At 26.5% G+C, this 17,052-nt stretch overlaps 1 long non-coding RNA gene across 1 annotated transcript; it reads left to right on the plus strand.

The window, feature by feature from the left end:
• Window positions 1–7,967: 7,967 nt before the first annotated feature.
• Window positions 7,968–16,197, plus strand: LOC145951847 (uncharacterized). The gene is made up of 2 exons (XR_014429789.1): window positions 7,968–8,898; window positions 15,980–16,197. It is a non-coding gene; the product is annotated as an uncharacterized LOC145951847 (long non-coding RNA).
• Window positions 16,198–17,052: the final 855 nt, after the last annotated feature.

Raw genomic sequence — 17,052 nt, forward strand, 5'->3', positions numbered from 1 at the left:
TATGAATTTGGTCTATTACTTTTAGTATAATTTTTTTTTTTATTTACAAAATTTGAATTTGAAATTTTATTATATTGATAAAGTTTAATTTTATACGGACTAATGACTTTTTTTTATAACTATTTTTTTCAAATTTAGATTTGTCATCAACATTTATAAATTTAGATAACATTTAATAGTAACAATAACTTTGTATTGCAATTGTATCGTGTTTGGTGTGAGCCCTGGCCCCTGTGTGCTAGCTATTGTCTTTGAATTTGATTGTATTGGTTTATTTCATTGAGATGAATCATGACAGAAGATCCAAATTTTGCATAGAGGGATTCAAACAAAATTTTTTTTAAAAAAATTCAAAACAATTTTTATAAATCAAAACATCTTTCACTTAAGATTTGGATGAGTTTGTCCATATGACCAAATAAGACTCCAAATGTTTCTAAAGACTTGGATCACTTTTTTAATCTGCCGGTATCGTCCTCGTGATGGCTTATTGGTCATTTAAATCAATTATCTCAAAGTCCATGCACAAACATCATTAAATTTTATTTTCTCAAAATGTTTCAGTGTTGAACCGTGCTACCCATCGAGCATGTTTCAGTTCTTAACGACTTGACTATTACGTTAGGGTAGTTTGTTTAAACTTTAAAAAATAATTATAAAAAAAATGTTTTTTAAAATACTTTTTCAAAAATAAAAAAAGATAAAATTTACTTTTTCAAAATATAAAAAAAAATATTCATCTTAAATAGTCATTTTAGATAAACAGATTAGATAATTAAAAAAAATGTTTATTTTATTTAAAAAATTAAGAAAGAAATTTAAATAACCAGACTCTGTATATGTGGTGAACCAAAAACTTTAAACAAACTCTGTGTGGGCCAAAATGCAGAAGTTATGGGCTTGCCACTTAACAAGCCAGACTTGTGAATGGCATCGTAGAAGTAGAAGGATCATCGTTTCAATTTGAAGTCACATTCAAATTCAGATATTCTATATCAGTTGGGAAATTTGAAATGGCCACAACTTCTCCTTCTTCGACCACCACGCCAAGTGCTGCTGATCTGACGAAGCAGATGAGGACTCATGAAGTCGCCATCGCAGAGCTCAACAACCAGCCTTCTTCCAGAGTAACCTCTTTTTCTTTTCACTTTCTTTCTTTCTAATTGTTTCTAATCATCCAAGCAATTTCGACTTCGAAACTCAAGGGTTACGGTTAGGGTTTATTTTCTATTCATTTTTATGGAAAATGTTTTTTTAGAAATTATGTGTGATTGACTGGTTTTCATATATATGGAAAAGATCATTATCTCTAGGTTCAGTAGTTGAGGTTTTTCCTCCATTATATAACAATTCACATGTATACCTCTATTCTTTCAACTATTTTTTTGTTGCTGTTATTTATTTCTTTATTCTCACGTGCTATGAACCAAAATAATGTAGGCTGTGTATCAGAGAAATGGGAACTTATTTTTTCGCACAACCATCCAAACAGCAACTGCAATGGAGCAGAGTAAGAATTCTTTGCCTATGACACTTTTCTTCTCGCTTCAATCTTCTTTCATGGAAGAAACTAAACTCTAGGGTGTTAAACAATTCTGATATTTTTTATTTCAAAATTTGTGTTGGGTAGAACAACTTGAGTCAGCCAAAGCAAAGTTAAAAGATATGAATTCTTCTTCGTAGTCATATGTTAGAAGCCTGATGGTTTGGGAGTAATGAAGCAGTTGCAACCAGGACATGTTTCACTTGGAAACTTCATTTATAAAGAGCTGCCATGTCTTGAATATGTCAAATGCTTTCACCACAATGATATTGTTCTAGACACCGTACAAAATGAACATTTGGTGAATACATATAGATATTGTACCAATCTTTATGATTTTTGTCTTTGTTCTCAAGTATTATTACTCTTTCTCTTGATTACATATGTACTCAATATATGTTGGCACAAATAGGAAGAAGCTTGACTATTCTACAAAGAGAGAGAGGCATATGAGTAAACTGTAATTGGGTGCTCTACAACATGTAGCTATCCTCATAACGTTGGCACAATTTTAGAAACTGAAATCTGATCACTTTTGTTTACCATATAGGCACTTGACAAATCAAAGACATCAATGAAGTCTCTGTATAACTGCTGCAATACCAAAATACTAAAGTAACCATTTTCCTATGGTTTGGCAATGTTAGTGTCATGGAAAAATACTTAATCAAATATGTGATTTACAATGAAATTTGGGGTGGGGGGGGCGCTAGGTGCTTATAAAAACAAGCCACGTAGGAGGTAACGAACCCTTACCTCAGCAAGAACGCAAGAACAAGATCACGCATGATAGGTAACAGTAAAGGAATTACATGGGAAAAGTATTATCTAAATTTTGAGGATTTAGAAGCTAACATTTTTTGTGTGATATATATATATATATATATATATATATATATATATATATATATATATATGTGTGTTTCTTTCTTGAACTTTATTTCAATAATTTAAAATAGAGATAAATTGGTCATAATATTTCTCACCCACTAAGGTCACTATTTATTGATCCAGTCAAATAACTTTATTTCAATAATTTAAAATAGAGATAAATTGGTCATAATATTTCTCACCCACTAAGGTCACTATTTATTGATCCAGTCAAATAATGGTCACTTATAAAATTTAAGTGATAAGAATAAGTTGTTGATTTGATATTGCCATATTGGGTTATCTCCTTCCTAAAATAGGTGGATCAATTTTTCATGATGGATGTCTAATATCTATAAAATAGGATAGAGTTTCTAGTCTAAGTTATCGAAACCCCACTCCATCATTGTGACAGTGTTATTGGAAGTATTTTGTGCACGTGTATTTTACTCATGCGTATAAAATCTAGTTTATCTATAAAATAGTAGAGTCCCAAGTCTAACGACATCAAGAAAAATCAATAGCCACTCTATCATTGTGGCAGTGTTCTAGATTGGAAGTATTTTGTGCACGTGTAGTTTAGTCACCCGTGACGTGATCAAGAGATTAATAGTTAAAAAATCATTCTAAATTTGGTATACAAGCCTTTTTAATCTTTGCCCAGCTCTTTTTCATTAGTTTTATGTCATATAAATGATGTTTGATCCAACATACAAGTTGAATGGTACTTTCACGCATAGATTGTTTGTCATGTATCGAGTATGATAGATTTCCATGTGTAAACCATTGGATGTTTCATTTGCTTTCAATGTTACACTCTTATTTATTGTTGCCTTAAGCCCTTTGTGATTTTTATTTGGTGATATTCATATACTAACTTTTTTTTTTGTTTGATTGAGAAATGTTATATAATTCCTTGTACAAATAGCAATTTTGTTGTATAAATTGTTGTTTGAATTGATGTATGAATACCATCAAGTGTGTTTTTAACATTTATCTAGTTTGAATATTATTATTTATGATTCGTAGTAATATGATGATCATTGGGAGTGTATGAATACCATCACTATATTGACCTTCTCTGCCATTGTTTTGTGACCTTTACAACATGGAATTAATGATTAGCATTTAGGATATAAAGATTAAATAATGACATATAAAATGTAATTTATATTTATTTTAACAAGTGATTAATATTTATTTTATTAATAAGTCTCATTTGTATATTTTTTTAATTATTAAATGTAATGTCATGTAAGTAGTGACAAGTTATGGAGCAAAACATTAACAATTAATAGATATTAGATTATTAAGAGGACTAAAATAATATTTTGGACAAAATGTCTGTTTTGAAATTAGGAAATCAAATGTCTAACGTTATTAATTTAAAATAAATGCAAACGTGTAATGTTGTTAATTTAAAATAAATGGATTTTTGAGGTTTTTTATTTATTTAAATTTTGAATTTTGAATAAATTTTATGCAGGATGTGTTATTGTTACAGCTTTATCTCTTATACTTTGTTTTCGGATAGTGGATGAAATCTCAATAATTTGGATTATTAGTAGATAAGATTTGTTAGAAAGTTTAAATTGATTGTAAGTCTAAATTTCATAAATTTGTGAATATTTTAATATTAATTTTTCATCTTCAATTTTAATTTTAATTTGTTTGCAAAGATCCAAATTTTTTTATGTTTTTCACAAAATATTTCTAACAGTAGTATTAAGAGTTTGTTTTTTACGAGTTATGAGTTTGACTGCAAACACTAAATTGAGTGATTTTATGTTCAAGTAATTATTGTGCAAGCATGTCCTCTTTCACCAATTCACCTATAATTTTAATGTTTAATAATGAAAATTATCATATTTGGAGCATCAAGATGAAATTTGTTGGATAATCTCTGAAGCTTATCCACCACCATTAAGAGAAAATTCAACTATTGCACAAATCAATTTATGTGGAAGAGAAGTTGAAAAAAGATAGAGTCTCAGTTTACTAAAATCATGGATTTGGAAACACCTAAACATATGTAGGATGAGATCCAACATGAATTTGAAGGTAGTAGAGTTAAATCTATTAGGTTTTTTTCATTAAAGAAAAAAAAATTGATTAGGGTATTTATCGAATCATATCAATTTGACAAACTCGACAATCTAAATCAAATCAATTAAATTGATTTAATTTTTTTATTTGAGTTCAACCCAAATCAATTAAACTTGATGTTCGGGCATTGAATTTACGCATTTAAGACCTAAACCAAATCAATTAAATTATATATTTTTATTTTTTATTTTTTATTTTTTATTTGGTTGACCATTAATATGTAGTATTTGAAATTCTAAAGTAAATTAAGAAAAGAAACTAAGAGAAGTTATATTACAAATCTATCAATTTAGTTAATTTATGTCAATATATTAATTTAATAATGTTGAAAATTTTATTTATTTTGAGAAAAAAAATTAGTTTTTTAATTTAATTTTTTTTAAATTCATTGGATATTTAATTGCTTGAATTGAATCAATCCAATCAACGTCAAATTGGTTTGATTTGAGTCAAAAAAATTTATGAAATTTGAACCAATCCAAATTAATTAAATTTAATTGATTTGGATTAGATTTTCACTCAAACTCGAATTAACTTGACCTATGAACATCCCTATCATTGATCATTCAATCCATTTAATTTCAAATCCAATCAAATTCAAATATATTTCGGTTTGCATTCGATATGTTTTTGGTTTTTCAAACATAGCTTTAATATTTTCATAGGAAAAAAACTATAATATTTTAATAGGCAAAAATAATTATTAATATTATTAATTAATTAATTATTGATAATGATAATAATAATAATAATATATAAAATTACAAATTAAGATGATATATCGATATCAATATTTAATAACATGATAAAATTACTAACTTAAAAAAAATAAGTAAATTGATAGATTTTTAAAGTACTTAATAGTCAATATATTATTTACCACAATATAGAATCCAAAACAAAAAAAAATTGTTGGATATATAAAGAGAAAGAAAAGTACTCTGTTTGATTAGGATTGCATTGATTTTTTCATTGTTTCGATTCGGTTTATGCAATATACATTAGCATAGATTGAACACCTGTAAGTGTGACAGTAACACAACATCAGTGTGCATATGCAATGACAAAGTAGAAGGATAGAGTGAGATTGCGAAGTATTGTCCATCTTATACAAGAGGGATTTGACGGTAGTGTAGAATTTGGGGTTTGTCGGGGTGGAGGTGAGGAAACATTGAAGGAAGGAGAGGAAAAGGAGACAGAGGAAGGTTGAAGAAGAGACAACAGAGGAAAGGGTCGTGGTTAGGCGTTTAAGCTACGGTAGTGAAGGTGTTTTATTTCGTGCATTGACCAATAGCTTTAACCGATTGAAGGAATGTATTTGTTGTGAATTTTTTGTTTTTGCATTATCCAAAATGATGATGTTGTTGGGTAGCTTGAGATTTGTTGCCTTAATTTATGGTTGCTCCTATGTCCCTTATAATTCTAAATAAACTGAACAGAATTGTGTTGTTCTAATTCTAAATAAACTGAACATTTGTTTGACAATTACAATGAGTTTTGTAGTCTTTGATGAAAAAACTTGATTGTTTTCTTTATATTTGATGAGCCAAACACAAGTTGGTTTTAAGTGTTTACAAGTAATCAAATTTGATAGTTGTCTTGCGGTAACTTGCTTGTAAGAAAGATCTTCTGATTCTCACATTTTAATAGTGGTAACTTGTTTTCCACTTAAAAGCTCCTCCTCTCTGAGTATACAGTTGAATATTTGGACTATATATTATTTTTTTTGCACTATGGTATATGTACAGCAGCAGTTGTCGTCGTTGAGGTTGCCTTTATTTTTTATGTTGACCTCTATGATCTTAGATTGTAACATATATTCCTTCTATATTTTGGTAGTAATCTGCATACTATCATATGACTATGCAAATTTGTTGATGACACATTTGATAATATATAGTGCCTTTTGACCTTTATATAGTCGTACATATTTATTGATGAAAAGAAAACTAATTAGTATAGTATTTTGATGATATGCAAAGTCATAAGGACAATTACTCAGACTTTATTAAAAGGAAAATATATCAAAATTTTATTAGGGATTTATTTTACTATAAAACTTGAATGTTAAACACGGTAGCATCATCTTCTATGAAGGTTCTATTTGATGTAGTTCCAGACATAAAATTCCATAAACCCATTGAATTGATCAATATGTAGCCAATTGAAGTTTGAAGGCCAGTAGGGGTATTTTAAAATGTTGAACACAACTATATGAGAACTGAAATTGGAAAAATTAATAATTCGTCTGAAGTCAGCTGAACTGAAAAATAGTTCACACAAACTAAACTGTATTGTTTTTTTTTTTCACCAACAGTTTTCTCAAATTTAAACTGTATTAAACTAAATTATTATTTTAATGATAAATATTAAAAAATATTTGGAGATTTTTTTACCTCTTTGAAAATAGTTCAATCTAGTTCTCCTTGGCGGCTCATAGAATCATCTTCAATTCTTCATAGATATTACCCAAGTGGCTGATTGTGTTGAGTTTATTTGGTAATTAGGTATTATTCTAGACACATGTAACAGTAAAAATGAAAAATATAATATATTTATTTTAAAAGTAAATTTACTTAAATTTATTTTACTCAATAATTATGTTCTACATTAAATTTTAATAATTTAAATATTAAATTAAAAAAATTTATTACATAGATCAAATTTACATATTTTAAAAAAATTAAAAAATATTTATATTTTATTAATTTAAATTAACGTATAAAATATTTTTATAATTATTCATCAATTTAAATTAATAAAATGAAATATTAAATGATTTAAATTTTTATAAAAATTTACAAAATTAATTTATATATAAAAAAAATTTAATTTAACGATTTGATATAGAAGATGAATTATTAAATAATAGAGTTAAAATTGATAAATAATTTTTAAAGAATTAAATCTTTGATAAGATCGAAGCTAATGGCAGGAACAACGTTTGTAACATGCAAAGCCAAAGATGCAAATAAAATAGAACGTTATAAGGTAAATAATTGCATGTGCGTCCAAAACTATATTTATATTCCAAAAATAATAATTATTAATGTATGGATGAAGTAATGAGAACCATGCAAGTGGTTTGAATATTAAATTGGAACCATACTGTCATCCTTACTCCAATAATAGAGATAGTGTGTCAGCAAATATTGACCCATATATCACATCCAAATATTTTATACGTTCCTGTATTCTCGTAGAATTTACGACATACAAACAAACAGAAATATTATATTATTTAAATTTGAACAATTTTTGCACAATAATACCAGCATCCAAAGTTATAGCTTAATATATCTTATTATTATATTTAAATTTTGATATGAGCTGGATGCTACCAAGAAAAGAAAAAAGTGAGAAATAAGTAGAGAAAAAGAAAGAGAAATAGAATAAAAATAGTATTGGGAATATGTCTAAATATTTTTAGGAAAATAAATTAATTTTTGATAAGAATATTTTATTTATATTTTAAATATTTAGATTTAATATATTTTAATTATTTTAGAATTTATTTTCTTATTTTTAGAATTGGATAATATCAATATTTGATTTTGTATAGCAAATTTTTTCTATAAATAGATACTTATAAATAAAATTGTAGTAACCCAATTTCGTCCGGGAAATGTCAATTTTTGTTTAAAAAAAAATAGAAAAAAGGTATATTCAAAAAAGAATAAAAAAGACAAAAATACGTAAGTCAAATGTAACACCTCATTGTTTATACTTTTATGGAGGGTAATTTACTATTTTTTATAAAATTTCTAGCCCAGAACGGGCCGTTCCCAATCTGGAACGGGCCGTTCTAACTTTCCAAAAAGCCTTAAAATTTATATCCCAGAACGGGCCGTTCCAAAAGCTGGAACGGGCCGTTCCAACCTTCCAAAAACACCTATAAATTCTAGCCCGGAACGGGCCGTTCCAAAACTGGAACGGGCCGTTCTAGCCTTCCAAAAAGCCTAATATTTCTTGCCAAAACGAGCTGTTCCCAAAAATTGGAACGGCCCGTTACCAAACTGGAACGGGCCGTTCCAACCTTCAAAAAGACCTATATTTTTTAGTCCAGAACGGGCCGTTCTCAAACTACCAAAATACCTAAAAATTTTAGTCCAGAACGGGCCGTTCCGAAATTGGAACAGCCCGTTCCGAAGTTGGCCGTTGTGAGTAAAATTGCAGCCCCGGAACGGGCCGTTCCGGATTCAGAACGGGCCGTACCGGTCCCTCCAGAAAGTCTATAAATAGCGCCCTCCCCTTCCCAAAGGCACCAACACACACATCTCTCCCCCCTTGGCCTTCCCAAAGGATACCCTTCCCACACACATCTCCACCTTGGACCAGAGGGAACCAGAGAAGGAGACCCACTTCTGTAGCGAAGAATTGTGAGTATATTAAACTCATTTCTTTTTCTTTTTTTTATTTTATTATTTTTATATTAGTAATATCTTTAGTCCTTATTTAAATTCAAAATTTGATTAAATATCATAATATAGTTTTAAAATATTTAATATAAATATATGAAATTATTGTATTAAAAATTTTATTGGAGGAATGGTTAATTGGATGTGACATCTTTTTAACCTTTGAATTTAAAGTACAAGTTGTGACAGCTTATCTTTAAATTTTTCCTCCAAAAACAAAAATGCCCGACTAAGAATTTTTAACATCATAACATCGCTAGCAATAATTATAATTAAAATTTTATTGAATTGACTTTGGTGTACACCTTAGTTAATTTTATATTTTTAAGATGAATGAGCTGAGACAGTTCAAGAATCTTATATTTAACAAAAATAAAATTTAATTAAAAAATATCAACACACAAATATTTTTTACAAAGAACTACGTGACTCTGATTCTTCATTACACATGAAGATACGTAGGAGCAAGAACTAAATCTTGTCGAGCCAAAAAAATAAAAAAATATATTATCCTCCTTTTTATATAACAATAATAATTTTAACCTTTTTTTCAATGCATAATTTAAATTAGTTAAATAAAATATATTTGATAATTTTAGTGAGATAAATATTTTATAAATTATAAATAATTAGTTTAATTAATTAAAGGTAATCGTCTTAGGACGAACGTTGTGAGGTGCTAATACCTTCCTCATACGTAATCGACTCCCGAACTCAAAAATTTGGTTTTCGCAGACTATTTTCTATTTTATGGTTTTTCCAATGTTTTTCCGTAAAAAATAACATTGGTGGCGACTCCTCTTTTTCAATTTATTTTTCGCCGTCCCGTCGCGACCGAGGTTGCTACAAAAATTAGATCATGTTCCTTTTGATAAAAAATAACCTCATCAAATAGAAATATTAAATTTAAGAGAAATAGAAAAGAGAAAAATAAAAAGTACAAATTGAAATTAATTTTTAAATGAAATCAAATATTAATCAAATAAACTAATAAAAACATGTTTCGCATTAAGAATGATATTTATAATCGATTAAAGATTTATTTTGTCGATTACTTTTGTTTTTACGCTTGTTAACATAATTTTATTTTTCCTTTTTTTGTAAAAATAAATAAATAAAAAGATGTAGAACTTATATTTTTTCGTTTATCTTCCTCCTTGTTCCATTGCTACAAAACCACTAAATTTTCAAGATTATGTAATTTCTCTGTTCTTGCCTTTTCTCTCTTCACCATTTCCATGCTATCAAATTACTGTTGGACTTGGTATTTAGGTAGTTTTTTTTTATTCATTTATCATAACTAAACTTAGTATTAAGAACTTGATAATAACTCATGCATTATGTTTAATTGAGTTGAACTTTTATTAATTCCAAAAGTGATGGAGCATAGTAGGTGAAGTAGTTCTTGGTAAGGGTTCGGCTTCTTTTATCTTGATGATGCAATTTTGTTTTCAAAAATTTTGAAATAGGTAAGTTCTTAAAATTTAACCTAAAAAGGGGTAAGTCATGATCGAGAAATACAACATTAAGAATATAAGTCATGTTTAAAACCACGATATTAATTTTAGTTTTCAAGTCATGATTATATACACAATATTAAAATTTTCAAGGTAATGGTAAAGTAAGAGTAAAAGCTTATGACTTATTGTGAGAGAAGTTTTAGGAATAAAAATGTCAAATTCTCTTTATTTAAATTTTGAAATATTTTCCGAACATTAATTTTTTTTAAAAGTCAAATGTGTAAATTTATTGACTTAAATCTTTTATGTGTTCGAAAAAAATTTCGGATGATGAATTTGGAGTATAAAACATTATTCTTTAGGAATTATAGATACAAGTTTGGGTTTTTTGGTGAGATGAATATTTATATAGGTTAGGTAGTCATCTAGCATTAGGTTAGGTTTCAATCAATGAATGTGATAGTCTCTACTTGAGATCCATAAATAGGGATTGAATAAAGTTTTTTTTTTTTCCTCTTTGTTCATCAAAAGGATATAATGCATGAGGGATTTTATCCTCTGCGGTTATGACTTACACTAGACGAATCTCAACCCTTCAATTTTTTCCTTATTACATCAGAAATTTAATTTTGAAATAAGTTTATCATATTTAACGGTGAGATCTAATTGGTGATCCGGATCCATGCATGAGAGACTATGTTTTTCAAATTTTCTAAGTGGAAAGTGTTGGGATATCCTTTTGAGCACGTGTTTGTAGAGGTTTGATACATGGGTTGGTTTGGTATGACTTAATAAGCACGTTCTATGTTAGTTTGTAATTTTATTTTGGGTTTATTTACATAAATTTATCTAAAAGCACTTATGATATAAAAAAAAAAACAGAAAAAAATTAAATTAAATTACTTTATAAGTTAAATTTTGTTTATATTTAAGTTTTTTTTTATTTTTATAGAAATTCATATAAAAGAGTTATTACATATTAGTTTATCTTTAAATTAATTTTAATTTATGAAAAAATTAAATTCATCTTTTCATTCTATTTTTTCTCTTAAATTGTTTACCTAAATAGAATCGTAGCTAACTTTGTCTATGATGAAAATGATATGTATCCATTCTCATAATCCATAGCTAAGCGAGAAAGTCATAAATTGAAAAAAAATAATTAAAAAGCTAAAAAAAGACCATTGTGTTCTTTTATTTTCCTTTTGTATGTTGTTACTAATTAATAAAATTACTATCAATAATTATTGATTTTCAAAAATATAAATTACTTACATTTGTCTCATTCTTTATTTCCATGGTGAATATGGTGCATATATCCATGAGAACAAAAGTTCCTTTTGTTTTGTACAATCATTTATCTACATTTTATTCTTTTACTTTTTTTTTTTTTCATTATTTGATTTTAAAAATTACTAAATTCTAATCATGTCGATGAAAATAATATTCTTGGCCATAAAATTCCTGAGATTATGATTCTTTGAATGTACAATTTTATATCTTGGAATAAATGCTTGGTGTCTGGTCCATTTAGCGGCTAAAATGTTATGGATATTAAAACCCTCTTTAAGAAATTGGGCATATTCTATAGCCTAGTTGCAAATGCTTTTTGTTTATATTGATATTTAAGGTGAATTGTGAATTTGATATTGTGTTTTTTAATTATATTTAATCAATTTCAAGTTTCATAATCAAATTAAACCAACTACAATTGTATAACTTGTCTTATGTACGATAATCTTATAAATGAAAAAAAATGTTTACGAATAATAAAAATGGGGTATTATTTTAGAAATTTTATTTATAGAATTAAGAGAGAGAAAGAATATGATAGAGAAAAGTATAGACATAAAAATGATATTTTATAAATTATTATATGTTAACTATTGATTATGAAGATAACTAATATCTTTGAAGAAGAGGCCGAAACTTGAGATTTTTCTTTAAAAACTTGAGTTTATTTTCGTGCAGACCAATGATATGTATATGTGTAGTTTTTAAATATTTAAAGTATAATTTTAGTGTATATATATATATAAAGAGAAATAGTTTTATATAGAAAGTGAGAAATGATATGGATCAGTTTTTGTAGCATATTAAGAAAAAATGATTATGAACGAAAACGGTTTAGTGATTATTTTTAGAAATTTAAATAATAATAATAATAAATAAGCTGAAGCTATTTTATGTTCGTTTACCATTATTAAAATCACTTATTTAAAAGAAAAAATAATAATTTCACGAAAAATTATTCAAAATAGTTTCTGATTTTAATAAGATTTTAGGTTTTGTCTAACTCTTTAAAAAAAGGTCAAAACAAACACAAAAATCTAAAAAAAAATGATTCTTTACGAAGGAAAAAGTTATAACAAGTGAGACTTATATAGTGCTGATTTTTATGTTTGAATAATAAATTATAACAAAAAAATTGTTTTTATATATAAGAAAAACAATGAACCTAATTAAAGAGCCTGTGTATACTATTCTAAGCTTTTATCATTAAACCATTCTAGTAGCTAGTTATAACAACAACTCTGATTTATTGTGCGTAATAAAGTTTATTTTTTTGAAGTTTTATTTTCTCTTTTTATGAGAAGCAATCTTACATATGGAATTTTTAAGGTACTAGTATGATAAAATGAGGTTTTTTTAGTAGAAATATTTTCTTATATAAAACTTGAACTAAAATTTTTATTTAAAGATAATTAAGTATATATTAGTTAATAGTTTATTTACTTCATAAGGATGGTGTTTTAGTTAATTTTAATAATATTTCTTCTGGAATTCTTGAAATAAAAAAGGTTTAATCCTACTTATATTTTTTTTTAACACCATTCAATTACTTATTAATATATATTATAAAAATAAGTGTGGCTAAAGTATCAATTACATGCAAAGTTAAGTATGACAAAAAAAATTGCAAACTTGGGCTATAATATGTAACTAATTAATAATAACAATACTATATCGAATTATGGAGAACAGTTTATAAGTTGATAATATAGAGATTTTGTAGACCGAACATCCAATCAAAATGTGCATGTACAATAAACTTAACAATTTCTATTAAAAAAAATACTTAGGTTAAAAATTATTAAAAAAACATAAATTTGGTAAATATTACACCATATTTAAAAATTCTTTCTTTTAATTTTGTAGTATTTAATAAATTCTAACTAATGAGTTAGTGTGTTAAAAAAGTGTATTAAAAAATATGTTGTTACTTATTACTCCTCTTATATGATAATACTTATAATAATGTTACAAGTATCCCTCGTCATTATTATTATCATAACTATTATTATTGTTGATATTATTATAAACATTATTAATTAATTATTGTTGTTGTGATCACTGTCACATTAAAATAATTAAAATGAATCATAATAAGATAATTAATGTTAAAAAATAATGCAATAAATTTTACTTATTTTGCTTAGTGTTGATCAAATAATACATATGATAAAAAGTTTTGTCGACAATATAAATATTTGTCTTGTGTCGTTTTTTATCTTGTTTTACATCACCAATTACACTTATAATGTTGTTAAGTAAATAATTAAAAAGACATAAGAAGAAAAAACATTTTTGGTCGTAATTTTTGTATTCATGGTCCAAGTGTATAGAAGGAATGAATGGGAAATTAAAGTGACTAGTCAAAGAATAAAGGTTGTGTGCAGAAGAGTCCGCAAAGAAGGAAGGCATTGTGATAACAAAATGGCAAGTTGTGATGTGAATGAAAGTAACGTTTGCACTTTCACATGCCATAAGACATATGAATATGATCAGAGATAGGAAGGCCCATAATTATCATCCTCCTCACCAAACTTATGTTTAGCCTTAAACATCCCTTTTCTACAAACAACCATGCACTTATCCTTATTATTAGTTGTTTATCACTTCATTCTATCCTTACCATAGATGAAATGTTTTAAATGAGAGAGAAACAAGAATAATAACCTTTACAACCTTTATATTATAGGTTTTATTTATTCATTAAAAAATATTTTACTAGACATAACAAATATAATGATTTCATATTTAATATACAAAAAAGTCATGAAATTAGATAATAAATATAAAAAATATGATAAAACTTTTTTTTTGTTACATAATAAATATTGAGACAATATTTTGTTCCAATTACAAAAACATTCACTACCATAATTGTAACACCCCGAATTTTCTACTAATAGGCTATTAATTATTATTTATTTTTATATTTATGAAGATTATTATTTTAGTTAATTAAAAGGGGCTTTACAGAATATTTTAAAGGTTTGTAATAATTTAAATTATTTATAAATAAAAAATTAATTCTGATTTTTTTTAGGCCCAGAACGGCCTGTTCCGAAAAGCGGAACGAGCTGTTCCCAAAAAGCGGAACGGGCGTTCCAAAAAGTGGAACGGGCCGTTCCAAGATAATAAAATGGCCTGAAAATATTAGTTGGAAATGGGCCGTTCCAAGTATGGTCAATGCGGGTTAAAATCAACCCCAGAACGGGGCGTTTTGGTTTAAGAACGGACCGTTCTGGTGTTGAGAACGGGCCGTTCCATTTATGATTAATCTATGTTAAAAACAACTCTAGAACAGGTTGTTCTAATTTTAGAACGGGTCGTTCTGCTTTTTGAAAACGGGTCATTCTAATTTTACGTATATTTGTAGGCTCCGGAACGGGCCGTTCCGAAATCAATACGGGCCGTTCCGGGTGCGCCAGGATGCCTATAAATAGGGGCATAGGGGGTGAAAATTTTATAACTTAGTGAGAAGGTGAAAATCTTAGAGAGAGAGAGAGAGAAAGAAAGAAAGAGGGAATTCAAATGAGGAGGTTCTGCTTAAATTTTAGCTCCTACTTATCTAGGTAAGGGGGAGGAGAACCTTATCTCTTTTAAATTTTATATACTATTATGTATATTTATTTATGTTACATTTTATGTATATTTATTTAGTGAGGTGTCCCTAACCTCATTTATTCGCTCAACTTATGATTATTTTTATCCATAATAATTATTAAGATGTTCATATTTTATATTGTTTAATTATTTTATAATGATCGTCATATTTATTTATATCATTGGTACTCTTAATATATTCTTTTTATGTAAATATATTTATTGTAAATATATTTGTAATCAACTATGATATAGTTGTGAAATCTTTGACTCGTCTTGTTGTTATTTCTTCACATATTTATGAAGATAAATATTGTTCTATGGCCATAGAAAATAAAGTTTGAATTATTTGTAGTTGGAAGTTTGACCTTGGGGATTTAAATGAGTAAGGAATGAAGGTGAAATATCCTATTGTTGGTTAAGGTGAAATATCATTTTGTTGGTTGGTGTTATGATGATGCTCATTTATCCTGACTAGTCACTACAAGTATAATTTAAATTTTATTGTATCATGAAAATTTAATATATGATCTGTATATATATTTATATGTATATATATATATATATATGTTTAATATTGATTATAAATAATTCTGTTTATTCTTTTGAATTATTGTATTTATTGGATATTGTTCTTACTCCTCTCTTTTCCTTGTTTTTCTTTTTAAATTAAATATATTATAAAATAGATGGATCTACTTGAGATTCCAGAGCATTTTGCAGTGATTATTGCTGCTGTTTTCCTTGGAAGAAATTGGAATGTAGAGACTATTTGATGGATCTATTTTATTTCAGTTGTAAATTTATTTTCATTATCAATATAAATATTGTAATAGAAGTGGAAGAAAGAAATAATGTGTAAAATAGTACATTATTGTAAATATTATTTGTAAAAATATTATTATCACGTATAATATTATTAATAATACACTTTTAATTTTTTAATATATATATATATATATATATATATATATATACACGTATAATATTGAAAATTATAAAACGGGCGTTACAATAATATTGCATTAATACCACCTTGTTTCTTATCATCTTCACTCAACATCACCATTATTATTGTCTATCACTTATATCATTTACTACTAGTGTTATTGCAACTCATCACCTTTGTTGTTGTCACTCATCACCACCTTGATCATATTATTATTGTTATTGTTATCATCGCCTTGTTACTATAACCAATGATCAACATTGTCGTTCTCCTTATTAAGATAATAATAATTATTTATGGTAATTAATAAAAATAATATTATAATAGATTATAATTATTTTGTTTATACCATCTATTATTCATTACACAAAAATTATCAAATAGTTTCTCATTTGTTCTATGTTATTGTCTTATTTTTATACTTGATATATATTAAACGCATCTTAAAATTAATAATTTAGATTAAAAAATTATTAAAAAAAATCATATACCATTATCATTGTAATTATTTTTATAATTATCAATATTATTATCATTATCTTAATTATTTTTATCATCATTATTATTACTTTTATTATTATTATTATCATCACTACTATTATTATTATCGCGATGATTATTACTATTCATACTATTTTAGTCATTTGTGTTTGTAATTTCTAAAATTATATTTATGGGTAAGTATTTTTTAATGATATACTTGAGCAATTATTTATCAAATTGAAAGAAATTGTTTGAATCATGGGAGTTTATGTTTATATAGAAAGAAATAGCAGAAGAAGTAGCATTAAACAATAACGAACAACGATGGCA

Source organism: Cajanus cajan, chromosome 1 (genome assembly GCF_000230855.2).
Source record: "Cajanus cajan strain Asha chromosome 1, NIPB_CcT2T_4, whole genome shotgun sequence".
NCBI classification, from domain to species: domain Eukaryota; kingdom Viridiplantae; phylum Streptophyta; class Magnoliopsida; order Fabales; family Fabaceae; genus Cajanus; species Cajanus cajan.